General features: G+C 34.8%; 1 pseudogene; it reads left to right on the top strand.

Annotated features, from left to right (window-relative positions):
• The first annotated feature begins 9,903 nt into the window (after nucleotides 1–9,903).
• On the top strand, nucleotides 9,904–11,519 carry LOC100919839 (annotated as a pseudogene).
• The last annotated feature ends 3,078 nt before the right edge of the window (nucleotides 11,520–14,597 follow it).

A 14,597-nucleotide genomic window follows, 5' to 3' on the forward strand; every position in this document is an offset into this window, starting at 1 on the left:
AATTATGTCTAAATTTCTTCATTAGCACAGAAAGTGGTCTGGGAACCACTGAATTATACTACCAGAATTGTGTATGCTATATCAGTAATATTCAGAAAGCCCAGTTTGGAAGTCTGGCAGGAATCTTTTGGCTGGGTGTGACATGGGCTGGAGACTAGGCTGCCAAAGTTAGCGAAGTTGAAAGGAGAAGAAAATAGGAGTCAGGTTTAGCTTGTGTTAATGACAGGAAGCATTTCTCTCTCCTCAGCTTCTTCTTGACCATGACAATGCTAGTTTCCAGGAATTAGAGTAGGCATTTTCTCTCACACTTCCTAAAAGGAAACAACAATGCAAGGCTCTTCAATGCTTCAGCATTAATCCAACATGCAAGTTTCTCAAATTCAGTTCCCTAGAATGCAGACCTGCTAGGTAAGCAACATGGAAAGCAGAGATGAATAGTCTTGCAACCTATTGGAGGTTTAGAAAGTGGTAAATTTGGGGAAATAGGTGGAGAGTTTTCTGACACAACCTACATGTAATATTGTGCATGACTAATACTTGATCCTCTTGAATCCTTCCCTTACAAGAAAAAGAATTCAGTGCCCCCAAACCAAACTTGTAACTATCCCTTAGGCTTAAGCCTGGCCTTAGATGGCCTTCCTCGGAGTACTGCCATTTCTTTCCATTCTTTCTTCTTTCTCTGACATTAAAACAAACCCAAAAAAGTGCTTGTTTAACTTTAGACCCCTCTGCTGGTTTTCAATAATGAACACCTAGTCCAGAGGCAAAGACTGTGATCTGTATGAATTCTTTTCTTTGCTATTTTAAAGAGCTTAAAAAATAAAGGGTATTGATACTAGTAATAAAATTAGATAGCTCAAGCCTCCAAACAGAATTCCTCTTTAGCAACTGGACAGGAACTGAGCTCTCTAATCTAACACTCGTGTAAATTTCAAAGAGCTACTGTTTTCTTCCTTTAACCCACTTTCATCTTCGGTGAAATAAAAACAGGCACATATAACTTTCATGGTCAACCATGAAAAGCAAAAGAAAGTCAATATAAAGGAATGATTTAAAGTATAAGGAAGAAACATCTGAGTCACCTGTCAGGTAGCATATAGTGAGAAGGAATGAAGGGAAACTAGAGTGAGAAAAAACATCCTCTGCTTTTCAGAAAGGGGATAGTCACTTCCTAGCATAAGTAGTCTGAGTTCCTTTTTTGTTTTCTGACAAATCAGCAGACTGCTAAGCACTGCTTTCGGCATTCAGATCATAATCCCCATTACCATAGCATAGTTATAGCTTGTCTTTTGACACAATTCCATTAATTTCCAACTCTTAGCTCAGTTCAAAGCTTCCTATATCCAGTGGAATCCATACTCCCATCCCTCTACACACCTAGAGTCTAAGCTGAGAAAATGTTTCTTTAGAACAGTATTTTCCAGTTAATCTTGTTCATTCTACTGATCTGAATCCATAGGATGCTATACTAAATTATTTTGTTTTCTGTTTTAAATAAATATCTTTTGCTTTATTATGTTACATACTTCATCCTGTTTTGATCAGGGAGATTCAGAAAATGAGGATGTATGAGCTGTGAATGAGATAAAAGACTAGCCCTTAAGCACTATGTGCCTGAGACAGTGGCTCAAATTAGAGTGTTGGGCACTACAATTATAATACTTGAAAAATAAACCCTATAATTATATCAGTATGGTTGTTCTCTTGTCCTGTCCAGATTGCAATCCTCCAAATATTAGTAGATGGTATCAAGAGTTGCCACACACACACACATACAAAGAATTAACTTGGTGATCAACTTAATGATGATGAGTCTTTTTAAATTACACTAGAAACCTTTCCAGTTTATTAGGACCTATCAGAGTGTGTGCTTCACAGACATATACTTCAAGAACCTAGGATCACTAATATAACAAGATGAGGTTGGAGAAATGCTTAGTAAATATTTATAGAATTAATAGTTAACTATTTTTTTTCTTACTATATTCAATCAAGCCAAGTTAGCAGCCACCCCTTAGATTCAAATTGTGTTCCATAGACTAGGTTTTTTTAGTCTTTCTTTTATTTAGTGATTCTCAAAGTAATAGCTTAAAAGGTCAATAGATTGCTCCAAAATTCTCATTTCATTTGAATTTGAGGTGCTTAGCTTTATTTCAAGTATATTTTCCCAAGCAATTCTTAATTAAAAATCAGAATAATGTAGATTTTAAAATGTAGCTTTAATTTTTGTTTTCTCACAGCAGTAGGGAAAATGATTCATAAGATTTTTGCCTTATGAAATAAGAATTGGAAAATGAGAGAATCATTAACTCAGACCTATTTCCTAATCCTCCTGATCAGTTTTAGAATATGACAGTGAAAAATACTGGGAGATTTTAAGGAGGTGTAGCTTTGTCTCTTGCCCATTAGACCTAAAGATTAGACAGAGAAGATAAAAGTTTGTTAAGGTAACCTGGGATCCTTATCAGCAAACCTTCTCACATTAAGTTAAGTACTTAATAAATTCTTTGGGCTACCTCCACCCCCCCCCACCCCACCCCCATGGTTATCTTTAACACTTTCATCTTCAGTCATTTCTTTAAAATGGCTTTAGAGGACGGGAGACCTGGGTTCAAATGAATTAAAAATTAGTGGGTTTGCTCTGCTTAATTCAATATTTATTTCCTCCATGGCAAATCCAATCTGCATTAACCTCTTTTTTCTAAACTACTATAGTATCTGTAACACATAATTCTGCACTCCATTATTTGGTATCTTTGTTTATTTGGGTTTCCTTTGTTTGTTTTCAACTCAAACTGATTTCATCAGTGTAAGAAACTATGGGTGTGAAAACTTCATCCACTGATAGAGATCAGAAACTCCTCTATAATTTAGTCTTAGGGAGTTGATTAGGGTAACAGAGAGCTTAAAGACATGCCCATTTCACAAAACTACCAATTATCAGTATCAAAACTTGAACCCAAATCTTCCTCCAAGACCAGTCCTCTAAACTCACTCACTACCTCTTTCTATCCTGTATTATTTTCTCATTAGCTTGTATATGCATAATTTATTTCTCCAAAAAGATTATAAATTGTGACATATAAAAAGTTCAAGACATTTTCTGGGTAATCATTTTATTAATAATGGTAACATATTATTAATAAAAGGAATCAGTGACACTCTAAAATATAAAAGATTCCTAAAGGAACCTACTCACTACTTATATGTTCCTGAAAGAGTGGGTTAAATTGACTTTGGTTAAAAGTAACAAGAGAAAATTATTATGATGAGTGGACCTATTTTAATGCAGAACTGTGGAACCTGATTTTGAGCTTGTTCTTTACTTCCAAACCACCCCCACCCTTGGGCAATTTAATCAAAGAATTTATCCCTACCCAAACCTGAGTAGAACATAGTGGGCAGGCATTCACCTAGATAAGATGGTCTTGTTGGGATAAATTTTTTGACAAAAGTCTGTAATGTCCTTCAAAGGCTGGGTTTCAAAAAAGAAAACAGGACACAGAAAAAAGAAAACAAAACTTGGATCTCCCCCATAATTGGTTATTGACAATCATTTCTTTCAAAATCTTTTAAGTGCAGGAACTCATACTTCATTTATATAGCCCTATAGTTCTATAAACATCAATCGACAAATCACCCAAGTTATACTAAATAATTTATCTTAAAAGAATTCAGGAGACTCACTAAAATAAAATTTAACACATTTTTTAAAAGCACTTAATTTATTAAACACTACATGAATGAGTATTGTTGTGGGTGCTAGAGATACAAAAACAACAGTGAACTGCTTCTTTGACATAAAGGAACTTGGATTCTAAAGGGAGATATAAGCATTGATATATTTAAAGGAGTAGCAAGTTGTACATAATAGATTTACAGTTTTGTGTACAATCATCTTTTTTTTTCCTATTCTGCTATATTATGGAAATGCTTGTTCTATTTCTTAAGTTCAGAATAAAATAAATATTTTTTAAGAGTTTTAATCTACCAGTTGTCTTTGAGGACTATGTACTTAGAGAGTTCTATATTTGCCCAGTGGATTTGCACATGCCTTGCTGGGTACAATGAGTAAATGCTTTATTAACTTTGGCTTTTGGAGAATCGGCAATATTCTATTCCTCAATTCTTCCTCTTGCTATAGGGCAGCATTAACTTATGGATAAGGTGGTATGTGGGGATTTGTTTATTTATTCAGTCAAGAACAGTTCTACAAAGTGAAGCTAAGATGATGAAGTAAAGGCAGGAACTCACCAAGTTTTCCCCAAAATCACTCCAAATTCCTTTAAATGATGATTATAAACAAATTTTGGTGTCAGGACACACACACACATACACACACAAAAAAAAAAGATGGGGAAAAAAAAGTGGAACATTTTCCAGCTGAAGAAAACTCAGAAGGCCACCAGGAAAGGTCCCACCAGGATGGGAGTGAGTCCACTGGAGTCCCAGTGCAGCCCTGCCCAGGGTCCCAGCACTAACAAAACAAAATGGGTCTTGGGCCTCTGAATCAGCAGCTATATTGGTGTTTCCAAGACCACTCATCCCAGATACAACAAAGATGACTTGAAAGGTCAGCAGAACAGGTCTGTCAATAGGGTGAGAGAGATATGAGAAACAAGCAAACCAGTATTGTGCATGGGAAGTGCTGGCAGCAGCAGCTTTGGAGGCCTCAGTGCACAGGAAATTTCTTTATTAACACTAAGGAAGGACTTTACTGCTTTAACACAGTAGAATTTAGAGCTACAGAGGATTAGGGACACTCCTCACAGTTCCAGGGCAGAAAAGAGTGCTTTTGGTCTAGAAGGATCTCTTAAAATATCTTGGGACAGTGCACCCTTCATCCTAGAAACAGAATCCTACTTTAACAAAGACTTAAAAGTCAAATAATAAGCTGGAAAATGAGGAGACAATAGAAAAGATTTCTGACCATTGAAAATTATGATGATGACAAGAAAGATCAAAACATACACTCAGAAGAAGATTAAAAAAAAAAAAAATCAAAGCTCCTACATTAAAGCCTCCAAGAAAAATAATTGTTCTCAGGCAATAAAAGAGCTCAAAAGAGATTATGAAAATCAGGTCAAAGAGATAGAAGAAAAATTAGAAAGAAAATTGAGAATGATGCAAAAGGAAATATAAAAAGCTAATGATAAGAATGCCTTAAAAAGCAAAATTGTCTAAATGGGAAAGGAGGTACAAAAGCTGATTGAGGAAAATAATTCCTTAAAAATTAGAATTGAACAAATAGAATTCAATGGCTTCATGAAAAATCAAGAAATAATAAAACAAAACCAAAAGAATGAAACAATTGAAAACAATGTGAAATACTTCATTGAAAAAACAACCAATCTAGAAAATAGTTCCAGGAAAAATAATTTTCAAATTATCAGTCAACCTGAAAGCCATGATTTAAAAAAAAAAAAAAAAGCCCAAATATCCTCTTTTAAGAAATTATCATAGAAAACCATCCTGATATTATAGAAACAGAGAATAAAATAGAAATTGAAAGAATCCACTGATCACCTTCTGAGATTCCAAAATGAAAACTCCCAAGAATATTATATATAGCCAAATTAAAAACTCCTAGAGTCAAGAAGAAAATATTGCAAGGATCCAGAAAGGGATTCTGGATTAGCTTCTACATTAAAGGACCAGAGGGCTTGGAATATGATATTCTGAACAGCAATGGAACTAGGATTATAATCAAGAATCCCCTCCCCAGAAAATGTTTTGCACAATTTCACCTGTGCCTTTTTAAAAGAGGGTGAGAATGCAGCAGGGTGATTTCAGAGAGAATAGCTCTGATTCCCAACTTACTGGTCAGAATAGCTCTGATTCCCAACTTACTGGTCAAAAATCACTTTCTTCTTGACCTTCCTGTACTTCATTAAGTACTAATCATTTAACATTGATAAATAGAATTAACTATAAAAAAAAACAGACAATTTTTTGCTCTGAATATAGAAGTTACACAAATAAACAGTATAGAATAATGATTTTTTTAAAATAGCACATTTATCAAATGGGTGTGAACTAGCCACTCTCATAGGCCCTAGATATCAACAGTTAGAAAATACTTCAAATCTAGATATTCTAGGAAATTTAACACTCAGTTCTTCTTTGGAGCAGGGAGAGAGGGTAAAGCATTTAAAGCAAATAATATAGTTCAGAACTCCAGCATCTAAGAGAATGAGTTATCAGATGCCAACTCAGAAATTCTAGGGAATCATGGTACAGGGAAAGAAAGAATGAATGAAAACAAAAGAAACTCAAATCAAAAAAAGAGGAAGGGAGAGAGGAAGGAAGGAAGGAAGGAAGGAAGAAAAGGAAAGGAAGGGGGAAAAGGAGGAACGAAGGAAGGGGAGGGAGGAAGGGAGGAGGGAAGAGAGGAAGGGAAGGAGGAACCCTCCCACTTGTCTGGTCTTCTCTACTTGTAAAGCTTCATTTCTTCTCTAATTGTGCAACTAAAATCCCTCATTGCTCCAAGATGTAATGATGATTACAAGTGGCAGAACATCTACATAAGAAGGGATATCAGACAAAAAGTGAGGAGAAAAAAAAAATCATCAAAAACTGAGAGAGATCAATAAAAGCTTTATGATAGATTCCTTTTTTGAGATTTTAAGAGTTCCCAGAGATGGAGATGAATAGGAATTGAATTGTAAGTGTGCTTGACTGAGTCTAATTTACAATTTAGGTTCCTTATTAGAATAAAATGAGATATTTAGAGATCATTTAACAATTAACAAAAAAAAAAAAAAAAAAAAAAAAAAAGATTTAGTTGGCCAAAGCAGAAAAAAGATATGCAACAAGGATAAGCTTAAGAACATGCTGAGTTGATTTAGCTGAGCAAAGTTTGCTTGCCTGAGTTACTCATTGTGATATATCAGCAAGCATTAAAGTACAACTAGAGCCTATTTTGTAATGATGGTGGTGAGGAAATGATAATAACATGTTGAATCTTTAGTCTTCTGAGCCAATCAAGTCTCAATACCTATTAAGAAAAACTAGCTTACTTTGCATGGGATTAGGATATTGCTCCTACAACACAAAGCCTAGAAAATTGCCTGTATGAATGCATTGAGGCAGGAAAAAGAGCACTGATTTTAGGGAATAATTCAGTTTGGAAGGAGCACAGAGTTCATAGGAAGAAGTAATATAAAATATGGCCAAAAATAAAAGTAGAAGCCAAATTATAGAACAAGGTGTTTTAATCTGATGCCCTTGAATTTGTTTTTCATCTATTTTGAAAAGTGTATTTCAATGTAATTGCTTTTCTTTGTAACCCTAAATATTTTATGCCTTTAAAAAACATTATTCTGAGAAGAGATCCACAGGCTTCATTAGATTGTTAAAGGTATACACAGCATACAAAAAATAGACTGAGAACTACTGATAGATAAGTTTTAAATGTCAGGCTAAGAAGTTTGTATCTGGTCCTCTAGGCAATAGAAAATCACTAAATATTTATGAGTAGAGGACTGACCTGGTCAAACATGTTCTTCAGGAAGAAGTTATATAAAGGAGGGATTAGAAAGACAAAGCCCTGGAAGTCATGAAATTAATTAGATAGCTCTCAAATCTTTTATCCCTTCATTCTACAAAAGATCTTGCTCTTGCAAACAGTTTGTATTACTCCCATTATCTGCTACTTTTATTTCTACTGATGTACTTCTGAACAAAGCTAGAGAAAAATCACAAAACTATCCTGATAGTATGCCTTCCAAGTTTTTGGTACATAATCTCAACTGGGACCTCATTGTGGCAAGGTAGCTCTAATTGATTCACAATCCCTCTTACCACAATAACTTTCCCACAGCTCTTCATTTCCCTTCAAATCTCCCATAACTCCCTATTCCTTTACTCTCTCAACTGAGAACCTTGCTTCATATTTCACTGGAAAAAAAAATTGAGACCATTCCCCAAAAGCTTCTTCTTTTCCCCTGTTCATCTTCCCATTCTTCACTATCTCCTCCACCCCATTTCATATGAAGAGTTGGCTCCTCTCTTTGCTGGGGTAAAGTCTTCAACATAAATGAGTGACTCCATTCTACCTTTTCCAGCAGATTTCTCACTCTCTGATTAATTTTCAATCACTCCTCTGTACTGGTTCCTGCCCTCCTACCTATATATATGCCTATGTCCTCTCATCCTCCATTCCTGCTAGTAGTCATCCTATATCACTCCTTCCTTTCATGACAAAACACTTTCAGAAGAACATAATAGGATCTCCACTTTTCTTCTCTCATTTTCTTCTTAACTCTTTATAGTCTGGCTTCAAACTCAATTCAGCTGAAGCCACTCTCTCCAAAAGTTTGATCTTTTGCTCTCTTAATTGCCAATATTGTCTTTTTTCCAATCCTTATCCTACTTGATCTTTCTGCAATATCTGACAATGTCAATCACTCTCTTTTCCTTAATATTCTCTTCTCTCTAGGTTTTTATCTAGAAAAATAGCATTCTTTCCTGATTCTCCTCTTACCTGTCTGATCACTCCTCCATCTCCTTTATTAGATATTCATCCAGGTCATGCCTGATAATTTGGTATTCTCCAAAGCTCTGTCCTCTCCTCTCCCTCTTTACTATTTTACTTGGTGATTCATCAGCTCCCATGTTTTCAGTGCTCATTTCCAGGTAGGTGACTCTTAGCTCTATTTGTCCATCCCTAACTTCTCTCCTTTCATCTTCAACTACTCATTAGATAATTCAAACTGTGCATCCCACAGACACAGAAACTTCAGTTTCAAAACTGAACTCATTATCTGCCCCCCTAAGTCTTCCCCTCTTCAGGTAAAATGTTATGGCTGGATATGTAAATTGGAGAGTAGGCTATTATCCTTGCTCTGGTTCCATATTCCTACCTATAAAATCTGGACTCTATTTAATGAGTTCATCTTGGTACTCTTTTCCATCATTTAATACCTACACTTTTTCCTTCATCCCACTCCACACCAGCTTACCACTGTTCACCTCTTTCCAAACCACAATGCCTGTTCCTATTTAAATTCCTTTGAAGACCACTGATCCTGTTAGAAGAAGTGACATTACTGCTGATACCATCCACTATAAATTTATATTCTCCTATGCCCAAAGGGCTATCAAACTGTTCATATCCTTTGATTCCGCAGTGTTTTTACTGGACCTGTATCCCAAGGAGACCATAAAAAGGGGAAAGGGACCCACATGTGCAAAAATGTTTGTAGCAGCCATTTTTGTAGTGTCTAGAAACTGGAAACTGAGTAGATGCCCATCATTTGGAGAATGGCTGAAAAATATATGATATGTGAATGTTAGAGAATATTATTGTTCTATAAGAAACAATCAGGAGAATGATTTCAGAAAGACCTGGAGAGATTTACATGAACTGATGCAAAGTGAAGTAAGTAGAACTAGAACATTGTACACAGCAACAGTGAGATTATACGATGATTAATTCTGACGGACATGGCTCTTTTTAACAGCAAGGTAATTCAGGCCAATTCCAAAGGTCTTGTGGTGAAGAAAGCCATCTGCACCAAGAGAGGGGATTGTAGAGGCTGAGTGTAGATCACAACATAGTATTTTCACCTTTTTTATTGTTTGCTTGAATTTTGTTTTCTTTCTCATTTTTTTTCCTTTTTGATCTCGTTTTTCTCGTGTATCTTGACAATTGTAGATATATGTATAGAAGAATTGTATCTGTTTAATGTATTGAATTACTGGTCATCTTACTTGAGAGCTGAGACACTGCTGGCTGTGGACAGAGACCTTCCAGACTTGCTTTTCTTTTTCTCACATACATGTCTTATTGTGAAAATTACACTGTCTTTGGGACATGATTTAAAAAAAAACAAAAACCTAGCAAATGAAACATGGAATAAAAACTGAAATTAAGAGAAGAAATTTTTACCATATTCCATGATGATGGTGAGCATTTTCACAGATTCTAAGAGAAAACAGAAAATAACTAGATACCTTTATTCATCTTTGATGACAAGCAAAATAGAAAAACTCAGGAGAGTTGAAAACTCTTTGTTGAAGCCTTTAAGAGATGTAATCCCTTATAAAAGACCAGATATTGTTGAATCATTTCATTCAAAAGACCTACAGCATGAAATTCTACAGTAGGATCCATGAACATCAGCAAAATATCTAGAAATAACTATATTTGTGTTTCTGGAAATAGTAAAGAAATTAGAATGGAAAGAAATCATAAGGTAGCTATCCCAGTTAGTGGAGAAGTGGAATATAGCACAAGTAAAGCATTCTTAGGACCTATTTACAAAAATCCTGAGGAAAATGAATGAGATAAAAGAAAACATCACACAGAAAAAGTTGCTGGTGGACTAGAAAACAAACAGAACCCTTCTAATAAACTGAATATAGACAATGAGTTATCTCAGTTTTACATAGAAATTCAGGAATTGGAGAGTAAAAAAGAAGATTTGGAAGGTAATTGTCATGAATTTAAATCTCAGGACAATTTAGTTTATATTATCAAAGTCATTACAATGACAACTTAAAATCTGATGAAGAAAAGAAAGATATTTGATTTAGTACTATACATTCACCCCCTGGTGACGAGCAACATTTTAGTAATGAATCAGTTGGTTGGAACACTGAATAGGAAGTTTATGGACAAGTGAAAGCTACATTTTTTTTTTTTTTTAACAACCCAATTCCTTCCCTTAGGCCCAAATGGCAACCAATGGAATCCTCTTTAATTCCTCATATTTTTTTTTCCTTCTGGGTTCAATTATCATATAAATGTTCAAAGATTTAATCCCTCTCCATCTCCACCACAAAATGTTTTCCATAGTCAAGATGTTAAATTATGTGAAATGTACAATGGAAATGTACAGTGGAAACACAAATTGGAATTGTCCAATATTTGATCAGACTAAAGATATTCTGATTATGATGGTAGGAACAGTAGCATACAAGCCTCTAGAAATGACTGCAATGAACAAGATGAACAAGACAGTAATGATTTTTGTGAAACAAGAGAAGAATCTTGGGAAGACCCTTGTTTTCTTCAGATGAAGAAAACAGACAGGCTTATAAACCAGCAATTTCAAGAGGAAAAGTTAAAGAGGTTACTTATTCTTTTAAGAGGTCTGCCTGGCTCTGGGAAAACAACAATGTCTCATGTTCTGCTTGGTCAGAATTGTGGGGGAATTGTCTTCAGCATTGATAATTATTTTTGGCATCAAAATGGGTACTTATGTAATGTTACACATCTTGGTGATGCCCATGACTGGAACCAGAGCAGAGCAGAGCAGAGAAAACTATTGATCAGGGAAGATCTCCAGTTATAATAGATAACACTAATACCCAAGCTTGGCAAACAAAACCATATGTGGAAATGGCTATAGGCAAAGGACACCAAGTGGAGTTTCACAAACCTGAAACCTGGTGGAAATTTGATCCTGAAGAATTAGAAAAAAAAAAAAGTGAATAAACACGGGGTATCTCATGAAAAGATTGCACAGATGTTGGATCATTATGAATATAACATGTCCATCTGCTTTCAATAAAATGAGCTCATGGATTACCCCCCAAAAACAAGCATTGAGATTTCCCGGAGGTTTTTAAATAGGTTCAAGTCTAATAAAAAAAAATCATCATTACCTCACAGAGTTTGTTCCCAGAAAACTTTAAATTTTAAGATATAAATAAAAAATAGTATACAATTGTTAAAAAAAAAAAAAAAAAAGAAAGAAAGAAAGAAATGGATTACTTGGGGAGGAGTTAAGGGGAAGGAAAGGAAAAAAATTTTAGAACACAAAGTTTTGCAAAGCTAAATGTTGAAAATTACCTATGCATATGTTTTGAAAATAAACAGTTTTAACAATCAATCAATCAATAAATAAAGTTATGTTCTCCAATCTTAACTAGGTCCTTATTTTCTCTCATTTTCTTTCTCCTACAGTCCCTACAGCATCAATTGAGAATCTTTCCTTCTCTCCTTGACTCACGCATCCTCTTAATCCTCATATTCAACAAAGAACTTTGTCTCACATTTTCACTGAAAAAAAAATTAAGGCCTTCCAAAATGAATTCTCTTTTGTCTGCATTTTTATGCCTCAAATTTCCTCAATATCATCCACAATTTTTTCCTCTTTTGTTGAAATTTCAGAGGGACTTATCTTTGATAATATTAAGATCTACTACTCGTGCTATTGATCCCATATCTTCTTATTATTCCAGAAAGTTTCCCCTTTGATAATTTCCCTTTCCTTAAATTTCATTCTCTTATTGCTTCCTCCCTTTTGCCTATGAACATGCCCAGATCTCCCTCATCTTAAAAAAAAAAAACAAAAACCTGTCATCCCTTTGAACTGTCATTCTATATCTCTCTTCCTTTTTACAGACTTTTTATTTTTACCTTTTATATATCTTAGTAATGTGCCTAGATTAGAAGATGAATGATTATTCAGCAAAGAAGCCTGAGAGAAAGTAGACATACAAGTAATAGTCAAACAGGAGAAAGTAATGTAAAAAATAAGGCAATGGAAAGAAAATGTCTGTAGGATCAGGTGATCAATAATATAATAAGCTACAGAAAGGTCAAAGAGAATAAGAACTGAGAAAATGTCATCAGATCTAGCAATTAGGAGATCATTAGTAATCTTGGAGAGAACAATTTCAGTTGACTGGTGAGATGAAATAATTGAGAAATAAGTGTTTGATAAGGAAAATTCTTTATAAAAGATTGGGAATGAAAGGGTAAAGAAATATTGAATGATGTCTATAGTGATGGCATAGTCAAGTGAGGATGTTTTAAAACTAGAATTTAATTAGGTATGTTTATAAACAGCTGGGAAAGATCCATAGATAAAGACTGAAGATGAGAGTGACAACCTGATCAATAGGTCAAGCTCCTGGAAAAGAAAGGGAATTGAATAAAGGGCACAGGTAAAGAGATTGACCTTGACCAAAAACAGACTCACCCCTACTTTGGAAAGGAGGAAAATGGGAATAGAGAGATAAAGATATATATGGATTTCACGTGTCTAGAATTTACAAGACTGTATAAGAAGTGTGCTAAATTTTTGTTTTGGAAGCAACAGGTCTTGCACTTTAAAGGAGGAAAAAATTATAAAAAACAGATGCAAAAGGCAAGACAATCACAAATATTTTTGTAATGATTTTATAATTCCCTAAGATAGAACCAGAAATGAAATCTGTGTAAATGTTGCATTTTTTTAGCTGACTGAGTAGCACAAATTCAAACATTATTTGCTCATGCAGGAAGTTGTATTTTTCAGTAAAATGCCACAGGACAATGATTCCTATACTGTGGTTTTCCAACCCTTGGGGAGCAGGGAATTATTGCAAGGGGCTCATATCCAGTCATACATATTCTCAATCGACAAATATTCACCAAGACAATAATATATGTATGGCCAAGGAGTGGGCAGGGAAATTTTAGGTTGGATCAGGGGTGGGTATGAGAAAGATTAAGAAGAGATCCTTAGGCTTGATAACAGAGACCAATGCTACAGGGAATTAAAATATGAAGGCTACATGATACAGAACTGTTCAGAAACATTCCTCTCACATGAAAAAAAAAAAGTCCTTAAATAGAGATTCATTAGTTGCAATTTATTATGTTTCCTCGTTTGGTTACGCTATTTTAATCTTTACCATTAATTTATATTTTTTGTTTTATTATTGTTATCTGTGTTTTGTGTCAAGCTAGCTCTCAGTAAAGGCACTAAAGGAAGGCTGTTAAAGCCAGAAATGTAATAGCACTTCAGAATTTTACTTTAAATATAATGATTTGGGCTTATTGATCAAGCTCACTTGTTGTTTAGTATGGAATGGTGAAAAGTGATTTGACTGGTATACTCCCAGCCACCTAGTCTATAAGTTTACTAAGGTTAATGAAGCCATCACTGGGAATCTCCTCCCTAGCCCCACTACTACTTTCTTCCTTGTGGACATGGCTAAAATTAAATTCCCTATATTCCTGACTTTCTTTTTTCATTCCCTATTAAGTAATTTGAAGAATTTTATAATCAGTGTGATAGCTGACCTTAATGCTGTTTGTCCTCATTGAAGGCATTTGACATATAGCTAAAAGCATCATGCTAAAAAAAAAAAAAAAAGAAAAGAAATGGAAATAAGCACACAGTCTTTTTCACTCCATTGGTGACTGTGAATCGATTGGTGACTCCAATGGACAAGAGCATTTTCCATTGTCTAGAACTTGAGCACGTATGTCATCATGAAATTGATGTACAATACTGATGAACTTTTCTGGGCAACCAAATTTTATATAATTTTCCATAAGCCCTCATGACTGACTGTATCAGAAGCCTTGGTCAGAAGTACAAATATTTTCTACAGACCAGGCATTTCTCCTGGAGTTTTGGGGCAGCAAACACCATATTGATTATTCCTCGATAGTCACTTCTTCTGAAGCCACACTACATCTCAGGTAGATGATCTTCTTCCAGGTGTAGGATCAAACTTATTAAGAAGGATTCTGGCAAAAATCTTGCCAGTAATGACTAAAACAGACTCCCCTATGATTGTCATGGGACAAGCTATTACCTTTTACCTTTATAGAGATGGACAATGAAGACATCCTTGAATTTCTGGGATAT

This window comes from Sarcophilus harrisii, chromosome 1 (genome assembly GCF_902635505.1).
Source record: "Sarcophilus harrisii chromosome 1, mSarHar1.11, whole genome shotgun sequence".
Classification (NCBI taxonomy): domain Eukaryota; kingdom Metazoa; phylum Chordata; class Mammalia; order Dasyuromorphia; family Dasyuridae; genus Sarcophilus; species Sarcophilus harrisii.